The sequence below is a fragment of the Drosophila biarmipes genome, unplaced genomic scaffold (assembly GCF_025231255.1).
Source record: "Drosophila biarmipes strain raj3 unplaced genomic scaffold, RU_DBia_V1.1 ptg000041l, whole genome shotgun sequence".
Classification (NCBI taxonomy): Eukaryota; Metazoa; Arthropoda; class Insecta; order Diptera; family Drosophilidae; genus Drosophila; species Drosophila biarmipes.
Window position 1 is genome coordinate 55,709 of NW_026114549.1, and position 19,047 is coordinate 74,755.

The window sequence follows — 19,047 nt, forward strand, 5'->3', positions numbered from 1 at the left end:
CCTAAGGTCTAGAATCTTAAGCAATAGACCAATTCAACTAAGAGTTGACATATAAAAATATGTTCCTTTTAATGTTAGCAAAATTTTATCGTCACATACTGTTAGTGACGCGAACGTTTTTTTCTCCATGTTTATATGAATGTTTATTCAAAGGTAGAAAGGCAGGATCGTTATTTTATAAGTGAAGCGATAAAAAAATATTATGCAATAGGACATCTATTTATAAATATTTTTAAGTCTTAGAAATTCAAGTAAAGAGATTCAAGAAATTCATTCAACTTAGAGCGCACATATAATTAAAACTATTCCTGAGGTTTAGAAACCAAATTAAATAAAGAGGACATATAAACGTATGTGGTATTTTGATGGTAGTAAAAATGTATCGCGATATTATTAGTGACGCGACCAATTTTTATACTCTTTGCTCCATGTGCAAATATATCTAGTGTTTAGATAGTCAATTAAAAATGACAATTTTAACTAAAAGACTTAAAAAAGTGTTTGTCAAACTTATAATTTTGTCAATACTATATAAAACGCCAATCATATCCTTATAAAAGTAAATACGGTATATGGTTATAAATACAAAACCATATATAAATAAAAAAATGAAATCGTATGTATATGGCTTATAGGTATAATACCTATAAGGCATAATAATGTATAATATTAGCAAATATACATATAAAAGTGCATAAATTGTATAGATATGGCATAAAGAAGGCATTTATGAGAATAGCTAGTAGAATTTGCCCATACACTACTAGCGAAATGAGATATTTATACCTAGTGAGGGCGGCACTAGTACTATAAATTGTGGCAAAATAAATCTTATGCAAATGCATAGGATTTTGTCAATACCGTACAAAAAACTAAGTAAAACGTATGGATATTGAAAAATAAATGGATTATATTCATAAAATACGAATATTTCTTGCATTCTCTTGTTATACGAGAGAATATCATACGGAGCGGGCAGCCCCTAGTATAGTAAGCAGTCGAATGGGAGACAGCGTGTCCAAAAACACCTATAGGGAGGTGGTCGTTGGCGGACCTCTCCTCGTATTGGTCAAACTTATGATTTTGTCAATACTATATAAAACGCCAATCATATCCATATAAAAGTGAATACAGTATATGGATATGAATAAAAAACCATACATAAATAAAAAAAAATATGTATAAAAAATTATACATATATTTATATTAAGCAATCGTATGGATGTGGCTTATAGGTATAATACCTATAAGGCATAATAATGTATAATATAGCAAATATACATATAAAAGTGCATGAATTGTATAGATATGGCATATAAGTGACATATTTATGAGAATAGCTAGTAGAATTTGCCCATACACTACTAGCGAAATGAGATATTTATACCTAGTGAGGGCGGCACTAGTACTATAAATTGTGGCAAAATAAATCTTATGCAAATGCATAGGATTTTGTCAATACCGTACAAAAAACTAAGTAAAACGTATGGATATTGAAAAATAAATGGATTATATTCATAAAATACGAATATTTCTTGCATTCTCTTGTTATATGAGAGAATATCATACGGAGCGGGTAGCCCCTAGTATAGTAAGCAGTCGAATGGGAGACAGCGTGTCCAAAAACACCTATAGGGAGGTGGTCGTTGGCGGACCTCTCCTCGTATTGGTCAAACTTATGATTTTGTCAATACTATATAAAACGCCAATCATATCCATATAAAAGTGAATACAGTATATGGATATGAATAAAAAACCATACATAAATAAAAAAAAATATGTATAAAAAATTATACATATATTTATATTAAGCAATCGTATGGATGTGGCTTATAGGTATAATACCTATAAGGCATAATAATGTATAATATAGCAAATATACATATAAAAGTGCATGAATTGTATAGATATGGCATATAAGTGACATATTTATGAGAATAGCTAGTAGAATTTGCCCATACACTACTAGCGAAATGAGATATTTATACCTAGTGAGGGCGGCACTAGTACTATAAATTGTGGCAAAATAAATCTTATGCAAATGCATAGGATTTTGTCAATACCGTACAAAAAACTAAGTAAAACGTATGGATATTGAAAAATAAATGGATTATATTCATAAAATACGAATATTTCTTGCATTCTCTTGTTATATGAGAGAATATCATACGGAGCGGGTAGCCCCTAGTATAGTAAGCAGTCGAATGGGAGACAGCGTGTCCAAAAACACCTATAGGGAGGTGGTCGTTGGCGGACCTCTCCTCGTATTGGTCAAACTTATGATTTTGTCAATACTATATAAAACGCCAATCATATCCATATAAAATTGAATACAGTATATGGATATGAATAAAAAACCATACAAAAAAAAAAAAAATATGTATAAAAAATTATACATATATTTATATTAAGCAATCGTATGGATGTGGCTTATAGGTATAATACCTATAAGGCATAATAATGTATAATATAGCAAATATACATATAAAAGTGCATGAATTGTATAGATATGGCATATAAGTGACATATTTATGAGAATAGCTAGTAGAATTTCCCCATACACTACTAGCGAAATGAGATATTTATACCTAGTGAGGGCGGCACTAGTACTATAAATTGTGGCAAAATAAATCTTATGCAAATGCATAGGATTTTGTCAATACCGTACAAAAAACTAAGTAAAACGTATGGATATTGAAAAATAAATGGATTATATTCATAAAATACGAATATTTCTTGCATTCTCTTGTTATATGAGAGAATATCATACGGAGCGGGTAGCCCCTAGTATAGTAAGCAGTCGAATGGGAGACAGCGTGTCCAAAAACACCTATAGGGAGGTGGTCGTTGGCGGACCTCTCCTCGTATTGGTCAAACTTATGATTTTGTCAATACTATATAAAACGCCAATCATATCCATATAAAAGTGAATACAGTATATGGATATGAATAAAAAACCATACATAAATAAAAAAAAAATATGTATAAAAAATTATACATATATTTATATTAAGCAATCGTATGGATGTGGCTTATAGGTATAATACCTATAAGGCATAATAATGTATAATATAGCAAATATACATATAAAAGTGCATGAATTGTATAGATATGGCATATAAGTGACATATTTATGAGAATAGCTAGTAGAATTTGCCCATACACTACTAGCGAAATGAGATATTTATACCTAGTGAGGGCGGCACTAGTACTATAAATTGTGGCAAAATAAATCTTATGCAAATGCATAGGATTTTGTCAATACCATACATAAACCGTATGGATATTGAGAAGTTAATAGATTACATCTATAATATGAGAAGTATTTTAGTATTCTTATTAAATAAGAGAATACTATAAGGGTGAGTGGCAAAGAGAATTGAATATACCCGAATGGGAGACAGCGTGTCCAAAAACTACTATAGGTGGTGTGGCAAATATGAGGAAGGCAATATATCCATATAATGAAAATAAAAGTGCGTTTTCTTATTATATAAGAGAACACTATATGGGTGAGTGGCAAAGTAAATTGAATATACCCGAATGGGAGACAGCGTGTCCAAAAACTACTATAGGTGGTGTGGCAAATATGAGGAAGGCAATATATCCATATAATGAAAATAAAAGTGCGTTTTCTTATTATATAAGAGAACACTATATGGGTGAGTGGCAAAGTAAATTGAATATACCCGAATGGGAGACAGCGTGTCCAAAAACTACTATAGGTGGTGTGGCAAATATGAGGAAGGCAATATATCCATATAATGAATATAAAAGTGCGTTGTCTTATTATATAAGAGAACACTATATGGGTGAGTGGCAAAGTAAATTGAATATACCCGAATGGGAGACAGCGTGTCCAAAAACTACTATAGGATGGTCAATGGGCCGGCCGTCTGCTATTGACATATGTCAGTAGAGAAGATATTATCCGTCAAATTTGTTTCTTTATTCATTTATTTGAATACGAGACTTGGCTCCGCGGTTAATATTTTAAGCCCAAAGATAATAACGTTGAAACAAAGGCCAAGTTTCTATTGTACATAGAATAACAAATTGTTTCCGAATTTTATCGTTAATTTTAGGAGGTAGGCTAACATGATTTATATTATATGTGTATTATTAAATAATAATAGTACATAAAAGTCTACCAAAGAAATATAAAAATGTAATTATGAATACATTTTCAATATTAATATCAACTTATATTGTTGATAATAAAAAATAGCTATTAAGAGAGTTATTTAAGAAATTATATAATATATAATAAAGAGTATATATATAAATAATATATAAGTATATATTATTTAAGAAATAAATATAGTAGTAATAATTATATATATACACTCGGTTCTATTTTATATATTACCAGAGACTTATATGGATATATATAGATAAATTTTAAATTTATCGTCAAAATACAAATGATTAACTCAATATCTTATATTGGTTAAACAAAAATTGTACATGTGTGGATACAATATATTATGTATGTCGAACAAAAATGATATTTTAGAATGAAATGTGCATATATAAAGAAAATATATGAAAAATAAATATTGTGTTTATAAAGAATATGATTCTTTTTGACATCAATAAAAACTTGTTATTATTAGTGGCGAAACAAGTATAAATTGGAAAACAAACGTATACGAATGCTATATAAAAATGGCCGTATTCGATAGAAATAAAATCTATAACAACATATATATTGCTAATTTCTATTCAAAAAATATGAATGAAATATGAATAAAAACATTATTCTGGTTGATCCTGCCAGTAGTTATATGCTTGTCTCAAAGATTAAGCCATGCATGTCTAAGTACACACGAATTAAAAGTGAAACCGCAAAAGGCTCATTATATCAGTTATGGTTCCTTAGATCGTTAACAGTTACTTGGATAACTGTGGTAATTCTAGAGCTAATACATGCAATTAAAACATGAACCTTATGGAACATGTGCTTTTATTAGGCTAAAACCAAGCGATCGCAAGATCGTTATATTGGTTGAACTCTAGATAACATGCAGATCGTATGGTCTTGTACCGACGACAGATCTTTCAAATGTCTGCCCTATCAACTTTTGATGGTAGTATCTAGGACTACCATGGTTGCAACGGGTAACGGGGAATCAGGGTTCGATTCCGGAGAGGGAGCCTGAGAAACGGCTACCACATCTAAGGAAGGCAGCAGGCGCGTAAATTACCCACTCCCAGCTCGGGGAGGTAGTGACGAAAAATAACAATACAGGACTCATATCCGAGGCCCTGTAATTGGAATGAGTACACTTTAAATCCTTTAACAAGGACCAATTGGAGGGCAAGTCTGGTGCCAGCAGCCGCGGTAATTCCAGCTCCAATAGCGTATATTAAAGTTGTTGCGGTTAAAACGTTCGTAGTTGAACTTGTGCTTCATACGGGTAGTACAACTTACAATTGTGGTTAGTACTATACCTTTATGTATGTAAGCGTATTACCGGTGGAGTTCTTACATGTGCTTAGATACTTGTATTTTTTCATATGTTCCTCCTATTTAAAAACCTGCATTAGTGCTCTTAAACGAGTGTTATTGTGGGCCGGTACAATTACTTTGAACAAATTAGAGTGCTTAAAGCAGGCTTCAAATGCCTGAATATTCTGTGCATGGGATAATGAAATAAGACCTCTGTTCTGCTTTCATTGGTTTTCAGATCAAGAGGTAATGATTAATAGAAGCAGTTTGGGGGCATTAGTATTACGACGCGAGAGGTGAAATTCTTGGACCGTCGTAAGACTAACTTAAGCGAAAGCATTTGCCAAAGATGTTTTCATTAATCAAGAACGAAAGTTAGAGGTTCGAAGGCGATCAGATACCGCCCTAGTTCTAACCATAAACGATGCCAGCTAGCAATTGGGTGTAGCTACTTTTATGGCTCTCTCAGTCGCTTCCCGGGAAACCAAAGCTTTTGGGCTCCGGGGGAAGTATGGTTGCAAAGCTGAAACTTAAAGGAATTGACGGAAGGGCACCACCAGGAGTGGAGCCTGCGGCTTAATTTGACTCAACACGGGAAAACTTACCAGGTCCGAACATAAGTGTGTAAGACAGATTGATAGCTCTTTCTCGAATCTATGGGTGGTGGTGCATGGCCGTTCTTAGTTCGTGGAGTGATTTGTCTGGTTAATTCCGATAACGAACGAGACTCAAATATATTAAATAGATATCTTCAGGATTATGGTGTTGAAGCTTATATAGCCTTCATTCATGGTGGCAGTAAAATGTTTATTGTGTTTGAATGTGTTTATATAAGTGGAGCCGTACCTGTTGGTTTGTCCCATTATAAGGACACTAGCTTCTTAAATGGACAAATTGCGTCTAGCAATAATGAGATTGAGCAATAACAGGTCTGTGATGCCCTTAGATGTCCTGGGCTGCACGCGCGCTACAATGAAAGTATCAACGTGTATTTCCTAGACCGAGAGGTCCGGGTAAACCGCTGAACCACTTTCATGCTTGGGATTGTGAACTGAAACTGTTCACATGAACTTGGAATTCCCAGTAAGTGTGAGTCATTAACTCGCATTGATTACGTCCCTGCCCTTTGTACACACCGCCCGTCGCTACTACCGATTGAATTATTTAGTGAGGTCTCCGGACGTGATCACTGTGACGCCTTGCGTGTTACGGTTGTTTCGCAAAAGTTGACCGAACTTGATTATTTAGAGGAAGTAAAAGTCGTAACAAGGTTTCCGTAGGTGAACCTGCGGAAGGATCATTAATGTTTTAATATCCTTACCGTTAATAAAATATTTGTTTATATTATAATAAATACATTATAGTATTACAAATAAAATATGAATTGCCAAAATGTATATGAGATCTATTATAGATCAAATGAAATTTCGAACAAGCAAATCGAATTATTAAAATAATAATATTAAATTATTATTGTATATCCTTACCGTTAATAAAATATTTGTTTATATTATAATAAATACATTATAATAATACAAATAAAATATGAATTGCCAAAATGTATATGAGATCTAATATAGATCAAATAAAATTTCGAACAAGCAAATCGAAATAATGCAAATATTAAAATTATATATTGTATTTAATACATATGAGAGAAATAATAAGCAGCCAAAGCAAACAAATAAAAATTCGAACAAGCAAATCGAATTATTAAAATAATAATATTAAATTATTATTGTATATCCTTACCGTTAATAAAATATTTGTTTATATTATAATAAATACATTATAGTATTACAAATAAAATATGAATTGCCAAAATGTATATGAGATCTATTATAGATCAAATGAAATTTCGAACAAGCAAATCGAAATAATGCAAATATTAAAATTATATATTGTATTTAATACATATGAGAGAAATTAATAAGCAGCCAAAGCAAACAAATAAAAATTCGAACAAGCAAATCGAATTATTAAAATAATAATATTAAATTATTATTGTATATCCTTACCGTTAATAAAATATTTGTTTATATTATAATAAATACATTATAGTAATACAAATAAAATATGAATTGCCAAAATGTATATGATCTAATATAGATCAAATGAAATTTCGAACAAGCAAATCGAAATAATGCAAATATTAAAATTATATATTGTATTTAATACATATGAGAGAAATAATAAGCAGCCAAAACAAACAAATAAAAATTCGAACAAGCAAATCGAATTATTAAAATAATAATATTAAATTATTATTGTATATAAACACAATTAAAATACTGTGTGTATATGGACCATAATATACACGCGTTGCGATATGTATTGTTCATCTCAGTTATGCGCATACATTGGATAATGCAACAACCTAAAATGTAAAATGTTGTACCTGGTTTTATACAGGTTAATGTTTTATATAAATTTCAATTTATATCGCTAAAAAAGTATTAATATATATATATATATATTTATTTACAATAAATGCAATTTAAAAAGAAATACTTTGATATATATTGGTTATATAAAACTAAGACATTTCGCAGCATTCGTTTTAGGTATAAAAATAAATTTATTGAAGGAATTGATATATGCCAGTAAAATGGTGTATTTTTAATTTCTTTCAATAAAAACATATTTGACAAAATTAAGAAACCAATTTATAAAACTCTAAGCGGTGGATCACTCGGCTCATGGGTCGATGAAGAACGCAGCAAACTGTGCGTCATCGTGTGAACTGCAGGACACATGAACATCGACATTTTGAACGCATATCGCAGTCCATGCTGTTATGTACTTTAATTAATTTTATAGTGCTGCTTGGACTACATATGGTTGAGGGTTGTAAGACTATGCTAATTAAGTTGCTTATACAAATTTTATAATGAAATTTTATAAGCATATGGTATATTATTGGATAATAATAATTTAATTATTTTATTCATAATATTAAAAAATATATGAAAAACATTATCTCACATTAGTAAATAATTTGAATGTGAAAAACGAAGAGAAATATTTTCTTTTTCAATCAAATGATACTGAGAAATGTCTAGCATAAAAATTTATCTAGAATTGTCTCTTATTAATGATTAGAAAATAGAAAACCGTTGACAATATTATTGTTCTTCGTTGATTCGTTAAATCAAACAAATGCCATTTATATACAGATATTATTAATATAACGAATTTAATAAAATGTTTTATCATTATATATAAAGAATTAATTGCATATAAAAGTTATACACAACCTCAACTCATATGGGACTACCCCCTGAATTTAAGCATATTAATTAGGGGAGGAAAAGAAACTAACAAGGATTTTCTTAGTAGCGGCGAGCGAAAAGAAATCAGTTCAGCACTAAGTCACTTCGTCTATATGGCAAATGTGAGATGCAGTGTATGGAGCGTCAATATTCTAGTATGAGAAATTAACGATTTAAGTCCTTCTTAAATGAGGCCATTTACCCATAGAGGGTGCCAGGCCCGTATAACGTTAATGATTACTAGATGATGTTTCCAAAGAGTCGTGTTGCTTGATAGTGCAGCACTAAGTGGGTGGTAAACTCCATCTAAAACTAAATATAACCATGAGACCGATAGTAAACAAGTACCGTGAGGGAAAGTTGAAAAGAACTCTGAATAGAGAGTTAAACAGTACGTGAAACTGCTTAGAGGTTAAGCCCGATGAACCTGAATATCCGTTATGGAAAATTCATCATTAGAATTGTAATATTTAAACAATATTATGATAATAGTGTGCATTTTTTCCATATAAGGACATTGTAATCTATTAGCATACCAAATTTATCATAAAATATAACTTATAGTTTATTCAAATTAATTTGCTTGCATTTTAACACAGAATAAATGTTATTAATTTGATAAAGTGCTGATAGATTTATATGAATACAGTGCGTTAATTTTTCGGAATTATATAATGGCATAATTATCATTGATTTTTGTGTTTATTATATGCACTTGTAGGATTAACAATGCGAAAGATTCAGGATACCTTCGGGACCCGTCTTGAAACACGGACCAAGGAGTCTAACATATGTGCAAGTTATTGGGATATAAACCTAATAGCGTAATTAACTTGACTAATAATGGGATTAGTTTTTTAACTATTTATAGCTAATTAACACAATCCCGGGGCGTTCTATATAGTTATGTATAATGATATTTATATTATTTATGCCTCTAACTGGAACGTACCTTGAGCATATATGCTGTGACCCGAAAGATGGTGAACTATACTTGATCAGGTTGAAGTCAGGGGAAACCCTGATGGAAGACCGAAACAGTTCTGACGTGCAAATCGATTGTCAGAATTGAGTATAGGGGCGAAAGACCAATCGAACCATCTAGTAGCTGGTTCCTTCCGAAGTTTCCCTCAGGATAGCTGGTGCATTTTAATATTATATAAAATAATCTTATCTGGTAAAGCGAATGATTAGAGGCCTTAGGGTCGAAACGATCTTAACCTATTCTCAAACTTTAAATGGGTAAGAACCTTAACTTTCTTGATATGAAGTTCAAGGTTATGATATAATGTGCCCAGTGGGCCACTTTTGGTAAGCAGAACTGGCGCTGTGGGATGAACCAAACGTAATGTTACGGTGCCCAAATTAACAACTCATGCAGATACCATGAAAGGCGTTGGTTGCTTAAAACAGCAGGACGGTGATCATGGAAGTCGAAATCCGCTAAGGAGTGTGTAACAACTCACCTGCCGAAGCAACTAGCCCTTAAAATGGATGGCGCTTAAGTTGTATACCTATACATTACCGCTAAAGTAGATGATTTATATTACTTGTAATATAAATTTTGAAACTTTAGTGAGTAGGAAGGTACAATGGTATGCGTAGAAGTGTTTGGCGTAAGCCTGCATGGAGCTGCCATTGGTACAGATCTTGGTGGTAGTAGCAAATAATCGAATGAGACCTTGGAGGACTGAAGTGGAGAAGGGTTTCGTGTGAACAGTGGTTGATCACGAGTTAGTCGGTCCTAAGTTCAAGGCGAAAGCCGAAAATTTTCAAGTAAAATACAAATGCCAAACAAATATATATATTATATAAAATCTAGCTAAATTAATATACTTGAATAATTTTGAACGAAAGGGAATACGGTTCCAATTCCGTAACCTGTTGAGTATCCGTTTGTTATTAAATATGGGCCTCGTGCTCATCCTGGCAACAGGAACGACCATAAAGAAGCCGTCGAGAGATATCGGAAGAGTTTTCTTTTCTGTTTTATAGCCGTACTACCATGGAAGTCTTTCGCAGAGAGATATGGTAGATGGGCTAGAAGAGCATGACATATACTGTTGTGTCGATATTTTCTCCTCGGACCTTGAAAATTTATGGTGGGGACACGCAAACTTCTCAACAGGCCGTACCAATATCCGCAGCTGGTCTCCAAGGTGAAGAGTCTCTAGTCGATAGAATAATGTAGGTAAGGGAAGTCGGCAAATTAGATCCGTAACTTCGGGATAAGGATTGGCTCTGAAGATTGAGATAGTCGGGCTTGATTGGGAAACAATAACATGGTTTATGTGCTCGTTCTGGGTAAATAGAGTTTCTAGCATTTATGTTAGTTACTTGTTCCCCGGATAGTTTAGTTACGTAGCCAATTGTGGAACTTTCTTGCTAAAATTTTTAAGAATACTAATTGGGTTAAACCAATTAGTTCTTATTAATTATAACGATTATCAATTAACAATCAATTCAGAACTGGCACGGACTTGGGGAATCCGACTGTCTAATTAAAACAAAGCATTGTGATGGCCCTAGCGGGTGTTGACACAATGTGATTTCTGCCCAGTGCTCTGAATGTCAAAGTGAAGAAATTCAAGTAAGCGCGGGTCAACGGCGGGAGTAACTATGACTCTCTTAAGGTAGCCAAATGCCTCGTCATCTAATTAGTGACGCGCATGAATGGATTAACGAGATTCCTACTGTCCCTATCTACTCCTACTGTCCCTATCTACTCGTCGGTGTTAGATTGCTCGTGCGAACAGACGTGTTTTCCGTACGCTCCGCGAGTGTAGCCAATATTGACTGATAGAGACCAGATACGAAGCTAGAAACAGCACGAAAATTCGTGTTTTGTGCCTGCGAACCCAGTGCGCGTGTTTTCCCTGTGTAAAAGTGGTGAAACCGGGTGAAATTGGGTTTTTCCCATTGGAAATTTTCCATTGCGCCACGTGTGTCACGAGAGAGGCGCTCTCTTGAGAGAGGCGTTAGGCTTATTTAGGCACATTTTGCCTAAAACAGCTGTGCGGTTTGTGTCATCGCTAAACTTTTATCAGCTGATCAGCTGATAGAGCTTTCCGACCAGCTGATAATAAAGGGGTAAGTCCTTGGTGGAAAAGCTTTTGGGTTGGAACTGCCGATAACCGGCGGATGGCGCCACCCAAAATGGATGTTGGAGATTCTGGCAGTGAGAGTGCTAGTAGTAGGGGAAGCAGTGGGGGCAGAGGACGACCCAGAGGTAAGCGCAATAAAGCGCCGCTGAGGGACGCCTCTAGGTGCAAGTTGATGGCACTGGATGCAACTGCCGCTGACACTGCGACAGCCCCTGCCGCTGCCGCTGCCGCTGCCGCTGCCCCTGCTGCTGCCGCTGCCGCTGCCCCTGTCGCTGCCCTTGCCGCAGCCCCTGCCGCTCCCGCAGCCCCCGCCGCTGCTGAATCCTCTGCTGAACACGAGAAGACCTTCGTTGCACCAGCCAGTCCTCTAAAATCCTTCTCGGATAGGGAGTGGAGAGGTAATGGTGCCGTCGCTGCCGAGATGGGGGACATCCGATCGGAGATCGGTAGGATGTTCATGGTCTCCTATGCCAACCCGGCCACAAATGTGAAGGTGCAGTCCGTAGCCAACCGCTACGAGGAGGTTGTTGCAGCCCTCCTTATACGGATTGGAGTGCTTGAGGACCGCCTTAAGAAGCAGGCACCGGTTGCCTCGGCCGTCTCATACGCAGCCGCCGCTGCTAGAGGCGCGCACCTTATCGCCTCACCTGCTGCCCCTGTCGCCCCCTATGCCCCTGTAGCCGCACCGCGGAAAATCCGGGAGACCTGGTCGGCAGTCGTTGCATGTGATGATCCGGCCTTATCAGGGAGGCAAATTGCGGACAAGGTCCGCAAAGAGGTAGCGCCTGCTTTGGGCGTCAGAGTGCATGAGGTGCGAGAGTTGAAGCGGGGCGGCGCGATTATTCGCACGCCATCGCAGGCGGAGATGTCGAAAATCGTTGCCTCCGCAAAATTCGCTGAGGTGGGCCTTAAGGTGTCCAAAAACACTGCCGCAAAACCCAGGGTGACGGTACAGGATGTGGACACCACTGTGACGCCGGATGAGTTCATGATGGAGTTAAAAGAGAAAAACTTCGAGGAGATGTCGCTGAAGGAGTTCCAGAAGGCGGTAGTCCTGGCGACCAAGCCCTGGTCAGCAGCTAACAGCGCCACTATAAACGTGACGCTGGAAGTAGATGATCAGGCGTTGGCCGTTCTCGAAAGCGGGAGGGTGTATATCAAGTGGTTCTCTTACCGCTGCCGCTCTCAAGTGCGCACCTATGCGTGCCACCGATGCCTTGGTTTTGACCACAAAGTCAGCGAGTGTCGGTACGCTAGAGAAAACCAGGTCTGCCGCCAGTGCGGACAGAACGACCACGTCGCGGCGAAGTGCAAAAATGCGGTGGACTGCCGTAACTGCCGCCATAAAGGGCTACCCTCGGGGCACTATATGCTCTCGGGTGGATGCCCGATATATAGCGCTGTGCTAGCCAGGGTGCAAGCTAGACATTAACATGTTCAGCTTCATCCAAGCGAATTGTGGTCGAGGCCGTTGCGCTGTCATCGAGCTTGCAAAGCGGATGAGAGATGCTGGCCACCTGTTCGCACTCATTCAGGAGCCCTATGTGGACGCAGGCAAGCGTCTCACTGGACTCCCTGGAGGCATGAGAATCTTCGCTGACAAAAGGAAGAAAGCTGCCATCATCGTGGACGACCCGTCTGCCATCTGCATGCCCATCGAGACATTGACGACGGATTATGGAGTGTGCGTGAGTGTCACAGGAAAATACGGCACCATTTTTCTGTCCTCCGTATACTGCCAGTACTCAGCTGCCCTGCAGCCCTACACTGACTACCTGGATACGGTTCTGCTGCTAGCCAGCAGGACACCGACAATCCTCGGACTTGATGCGAATGCGGTTTCCCCGATGTGGTTCAGCAAAACTCCAGCTAACTCTGGAGACCGTCTGAATCGCGAACGGGGACAGCACATGGACGAGTGGATCATCGCAAGCGGTGTCTGTGTGCTTAATACGGCCAGCCAGGTGTTCACGTTCGATAATCACCGCTCCAGAAGTGATATCGACGTGACCTTCACCAACGAAGCAGCGCGTGTGTGGGCAACATACGAATGGAGAGTTGACTTCTGGGAGCTGAGTGACCACAACATCATCACTGTTGAGGTTACTCCAGATCCAAGCAGTACCGTTGAGAGCCTAGCTCCGGTACCGCAATGGAGGCTCTCCAATGCAAGTTGGCGAAGATTCAGAGTAGAACTAAGGGATGTAGCTGAATGTCTCGAGGAACTGGAGGAATCGCCGTTGGATGATCATGTGTCAGCCCTTCGCTCCATCGTACACGAAGTGTGCGACAGGGTAATAGGGCGCAGGATACCTGCAGCAAGGGGAAACGTAATATGGTGGAATCCTGAACTGAGTACCAAGCGCCAAGAGGTCAGGAGACTGAGGCGCAGGCTGCAGGCAGCTCGTCGGAGTGGCACCGGCGATGTTGAGCGACTTGCCGCTGGATTAAGGCTTGCCTCAGGCCAGTATAAGAAGCTTATCCTGATGACAAAGGAACAAAACTGGCGGGACTTCGTGGGACGGCACAAGGATGATCCATGGGGGCACGCCTACCGAATATGCCGAGGCCGGAAAAAGACAACCGATCTTGGATGTCTTAGGTCGAACGGCGCGCTACTTACGACATGGCACGACTGCGCAGATATACTCCTCCGCAACTTCTTCCCTGTTGCGGAATCCACAGTGCGTGAGGGTATAACTCCTGCTGCTCCACCGACCCTCGAAGCCTTCGAGGTGGCAACCAGCGTCGCGAAGCTGAGAAGCCGGCGATCGCCGGGAATGGACGGCATCACGGGTGGGATCGTCAAGGAGGTATGGCGTGCTATCCCTCAGCACCTGACGAAGTTGTACTCTCGATGCCTCTCGGAAGGATATTTTCCTGCCGAGTGGAAACACCCGAGAGTGATACCGCTGGTAAAGGGGCCAGATAAGGACAGGAGCGATCCTGCCTCTTATCGTGGCATATGCCTTTTGCCAGTGTTCGGAAAGGTGCTGGAAGGGATCATGGTGAATCGACTGAAGGATGTGCTACCGGATGGCTGCAGATGGCAATTTGGATTTCGGCCTGGACGCTGCGTTGAGGATGCGTGGATGCACGCTAAAAACACCGTTTCCACCAGCCGCGAGAGGAGGGTGCTGGGAATCTTTGTTGATTTCAAGGGTGCCTTCGACAATGTTGAGTGGAACGCGGTGCTGGATCGGCTTATCGACGTCGGCTGTCGAGAGATAGACTTGTGGAAAAGTTATTTCTCCGGTCGAAGTGCCAGTATCATCAGCAGTTACGAAGCGGCCACAGTGTCGGTTACACGGGGCTGCCCGCAAGGGTCCGTCAGTGGTCCATTTATTTGGAACCTACTGATGGATGTGCTGCTTCAGCGCCTGGAGCCACATTGTGCTCTGAGCGCGTTTGCAGATGACTTGCTACTTTTCGTCGATGGGAATTCCCGTGCCGATCTGGAGCGAAAGGGTGAGCAGTTGATGGACATCGTGGGAGCCTGGGGAGCTGAGGTTGGAGTGAGTGTGTCAACCAGCAAGACGGCAATCATGTTGCTGAAAGGGAATCTTTCAGACACTAGGAGACCGACGGTACGGTTTGCTGGAGCAAGCCTGCCATACGTCACCAAATGCCGGTACCTTGGCATCTTAGTCGGCGAGCGGATGAGCTTTCTCCCGCATATCTCTGCTCTCAGAGATCGGCTGGCTGGAGTTGCCGGAGGGCTAGCACGGGTGCTCCGAGTCGATTGGGGGCTCAGCTCCCGTGCTAAGAGGACGATATACAGCGGACTCATGGTCCCCTGTGCACTCTTCGGTGCCTCGGTCTGGTACAAGGCGGCGAGCAAGGGCAAGTCCTTAAGACTCCTCACCTCGTGCCAGAGGACCATCCTATTAGGATGCCTACCGGTATGCCGCACAGTGTCCACGGTGGCACTGCAGGTGCTTGCTGGTGCTCCTCCAATGGATTTAGATGCTCACAGGATGGCAGTGAAGTTTAAGCTCAGAAAGCACGTTCCCCTGGACGAGAGCGACTGGCTCTATGGACAGGACTTGTCTGTGTTGGACTGGAAATCCAAGATGGCTCTGCTAGACGAATGTCTGCTAAATGAGTGGCAACTCAGATGGGACCAAGCGGCTCACGGTTTTGTGACTCGCCAGTTTTTCCCAGAGGCAGCGTTCGTCTACAAGAGGAAGGACTTTGTCTTCACCTTAAGAGCCGGATTCTTGCTGACAGGACACGGGTCGTTCAACGCTTTCCTCCATGGTAGAACCCTCAGCACCACAACCGCATGCTCATGTGGAGAGGAGAGTGAGGACTGGCTTCACGTACTATGTGAGTGCCGCCTCTATAGCGATTTGCGTGACTTGGATGCCCTTGGCATTGTTCGAGTCCAAGAACGATGGAACGTCGCAGGAGTAGTCGAGACCCCAGAACGGATGCGTCTCCTAGGAGCTTTTGCTGATGCTGCCTTCTCGAGGCGTAGGATGGAAGCGACGAGGGATGAACCGCAGGCGCCGGGACAATAGTCCCAAAACCCCCTTGCCGTGTGGCAACGGCGAAGAATACTGCCACAGCTTGTCATTGCTTGTCGTAGGAGGCGACTAATATGACATGGTTGCCCCATCCGAGCTTGTCGGAGCTGAAGGGGTGAGGCCCACCGAGCCTGAAATTTCGGTGCCACGGGTTGAGTGGTTCTCCAAGGCTACTCATTGAGGTCGGCCCCCTAGTGGGAGTTTCGTGGTGGCTGTGGTTGACACCTATATCGCGGGTAGAGTCCCCGGGCTCGACGTGGATGTTGCGTTAATACAACTCGGGTGCTGCGACCCAAAGAACAGTAGAGATTTTAGATAGATCTCGCCCCTATGCAAGGGGGAGTGCTTGCCCGACAAGCAAGTACTTAAATTGCTACTGGGGTGGTTGCTATGTACATAGCTATAGCTTCTAGTCCAGGGCGTTGGTTTGGCGCTTAACCCAGACCCTTGCATTATATACTCCCTTGTGGGTATATTAGAATGCCGTGGCTGTAATCCCTTCAGTGCGGAACACGTCACGTTAAATAAGTTCGGAGGGATCCGAGACACACCTGTCCCTATCTACTATCTAGCGAAACCACAGCCAAGGGAACGGGCTTGGAATAATTAGCGGGGAAAGAAGACCCTTTTGAGCTTGACTCTAATCTGGCAGTGTAAGGAGACATAAGAGGTGTAGAATAAGTGGGAGATATTAGACCTCGGTTTGGTATCGCCAATGAAATACCACTACTCTTATTGTTTCCTTACTTACTTGATTAAATGGAACGTGTATCATTTCCTAGCCATTATACGGATATATTTATTATATCTTATGGTATTGGGTTTTGATGCAAGCTTCTTGATCAAAGTATCACGAGTTTGTTATATAATCGCAAACAAATTCTTTAATAAAACGGTGCATTTATGTATTTTTGATTTGAAAATTTGGTATAACTCCAATTACTCAGGTATGATCCAATTCAAGGACATTGCCAGGTAGGGAGTTTGACTGGGGCGGTACATCTCTCAAATAATAACGGAGGTGTCCCAAGGCCAGCTCAGTGCGGACAGAAACCACACATAGAGCAAAAGGGCAAATGCTGACTTGATCTCGGTGTTCAGTACACACAGGGACAGCAAAAGCTCGGCCTATCGATCCTTTTGGTTTAAAGAGTTTTTAACAAGAGGTGTCAGAAAAGTTACCATAGGGATAACTGGCTTGTGGCGGCCAAGCGTTCATAGCGACGTCGCTTTTTGATCCTTCGATGTCGGCTCTTCCTATCATTGTGAAGCAAAATTCACCAAGCGTTGGATTGTTCACCCATGCAAGGGAACGTGAGCTGGGTTTAGACCGTCGTGAGACAGGTTAGTTTTACCCTACTAATGACAAAACGTTGTTGCGACAGCATTCCTGCGTAGTACGAGAGGAACCGCAGGTACGGACCAATGGCACAATACTTGTTCGAGCGAACAGTGGTATGACGCTACGTCCGTTGGATTATGCCTGAACGCCTCTAAGGTCGTATCCGTGCTGGACTGCAATGATAAATAAGGGGCAATTTGCATTGTATGGCTTCTAAACCATTTAAAGTTTATAATTTACTTTTTAAACGACAATGGATGTGATGCCAATGTAATTTGTAACATAGTAAATTGGGAGGATCTTTGATCACCTGATGCCGCGCTAGTTACATATAAAAGCATTATTTAATACAATGACAAAGCCTAGAATCAATTGTAAACGACTTTTGTAACAGGCAAGGTGTTGTAAGTGGTTGAGCAGCTGCCATACTGCGATCCACTGAAGCTTATCCTTTGCTTGATGATTCGATAATAAAATTGCATAATTTATTTGTTGTGTTGAACTTCTTATATAAAGTTCAACCAACAATCTATTTGTATGCATTGATTGTTTGCTTGGCTTTGTGGCGAATTTTTAATCCTTTATATATTACATTCCTAAGGTCTAGATTTTCAAGTAAGAGACCAATTTGATTAACATATCAATATAAGTACAACTCGACCATCTAATAATAACAATATGAATCGTCATCTTATTAGTGACGCGAAGATTGGCAAACATATAATATAAAAATATTCCTAAGGTCTAGATTTTCAAGTAAGAGACCAATTTGATTAACATATCAATATAAGTACAACTCGACCATCTAATAATAACAATATGAATCGTCATCTTATTTGTGACGCGAAGATTGGCAAACATATAATATAAAAATATTCCTAAGGTCTAGATTTTCAAGTAAGAGACCAATTTGATTAACATATCAATATAAGTACAACTCGACCATCTAATAATAACAATATGAATCGTCATCTTATTAGTGACGCGAAGATTGGCAAACATATAATATAAAAATATTCCTAAGGTCTAGATTTTCAAGTAAGAGACCAATTTGATTAACATATCAATATAAGTACAACTCGACCATCTAATAATAATATGAATCGTCATCTTATTAGTGACGCGAAGATTGGCAAACATATAATATAAAAATATTCCTAAGGTCTAGATTTTCAAGTAAGAGACCAATTTGATTAACATATCAATATAAGTACAACTCGACCATCTAATAATAATATGAATCGTCATCTTATTAGTGACGCGAAGATTGGCAAACATATAATATAAAAATATTCCTAAGGTCTAGATTTTCAAGTAAGAGACCAATTTGATTAACATATCAATATAA

The 19,047-nt window shown here is 39.4% G+C and overlaps 2 non-coding genes and 1 pseudogene across 2 annotated transcripts; all 3 read left to right on the forward strand.

Moving 5' to 3' along the window:
* The first annotated feature begins 4,760 nt into the window (after positions 1 to 4,760).
* LOC127012264 (small subunit ribosomal RNA) lies at positions 4,761 to 6,755 on the forward strand. The gene has a single exon (XR_007765774.1). It is a non-coding gene; the product is annotated as a small subunit ribosomal RNA (ribosomal RNA).
* A 1,369-nt stretch (positions 6,756 to 8,124) lies between these two features.
* LOC127012272 (5.8S ribosomal RNA) lies at positions 8,125 to 8,303 on the forward strand. Its single transcript, XR_007765781.1, has one exon. It is a non-coding gene; the product is annotated as a 5.8S ribosomal RNA (ribosomal RNA).
* A 402-nt stretch (positions 8,304 to 8,705) lies between these two features.
* LOC122817960 (large subunit ribosomal RNA) lies at positions 8,706 to 18,167 on the forward strand (annotated as a pseudogene).
* Positions 18,168 to 19,047: the final 880 nt, after the last annotated feature.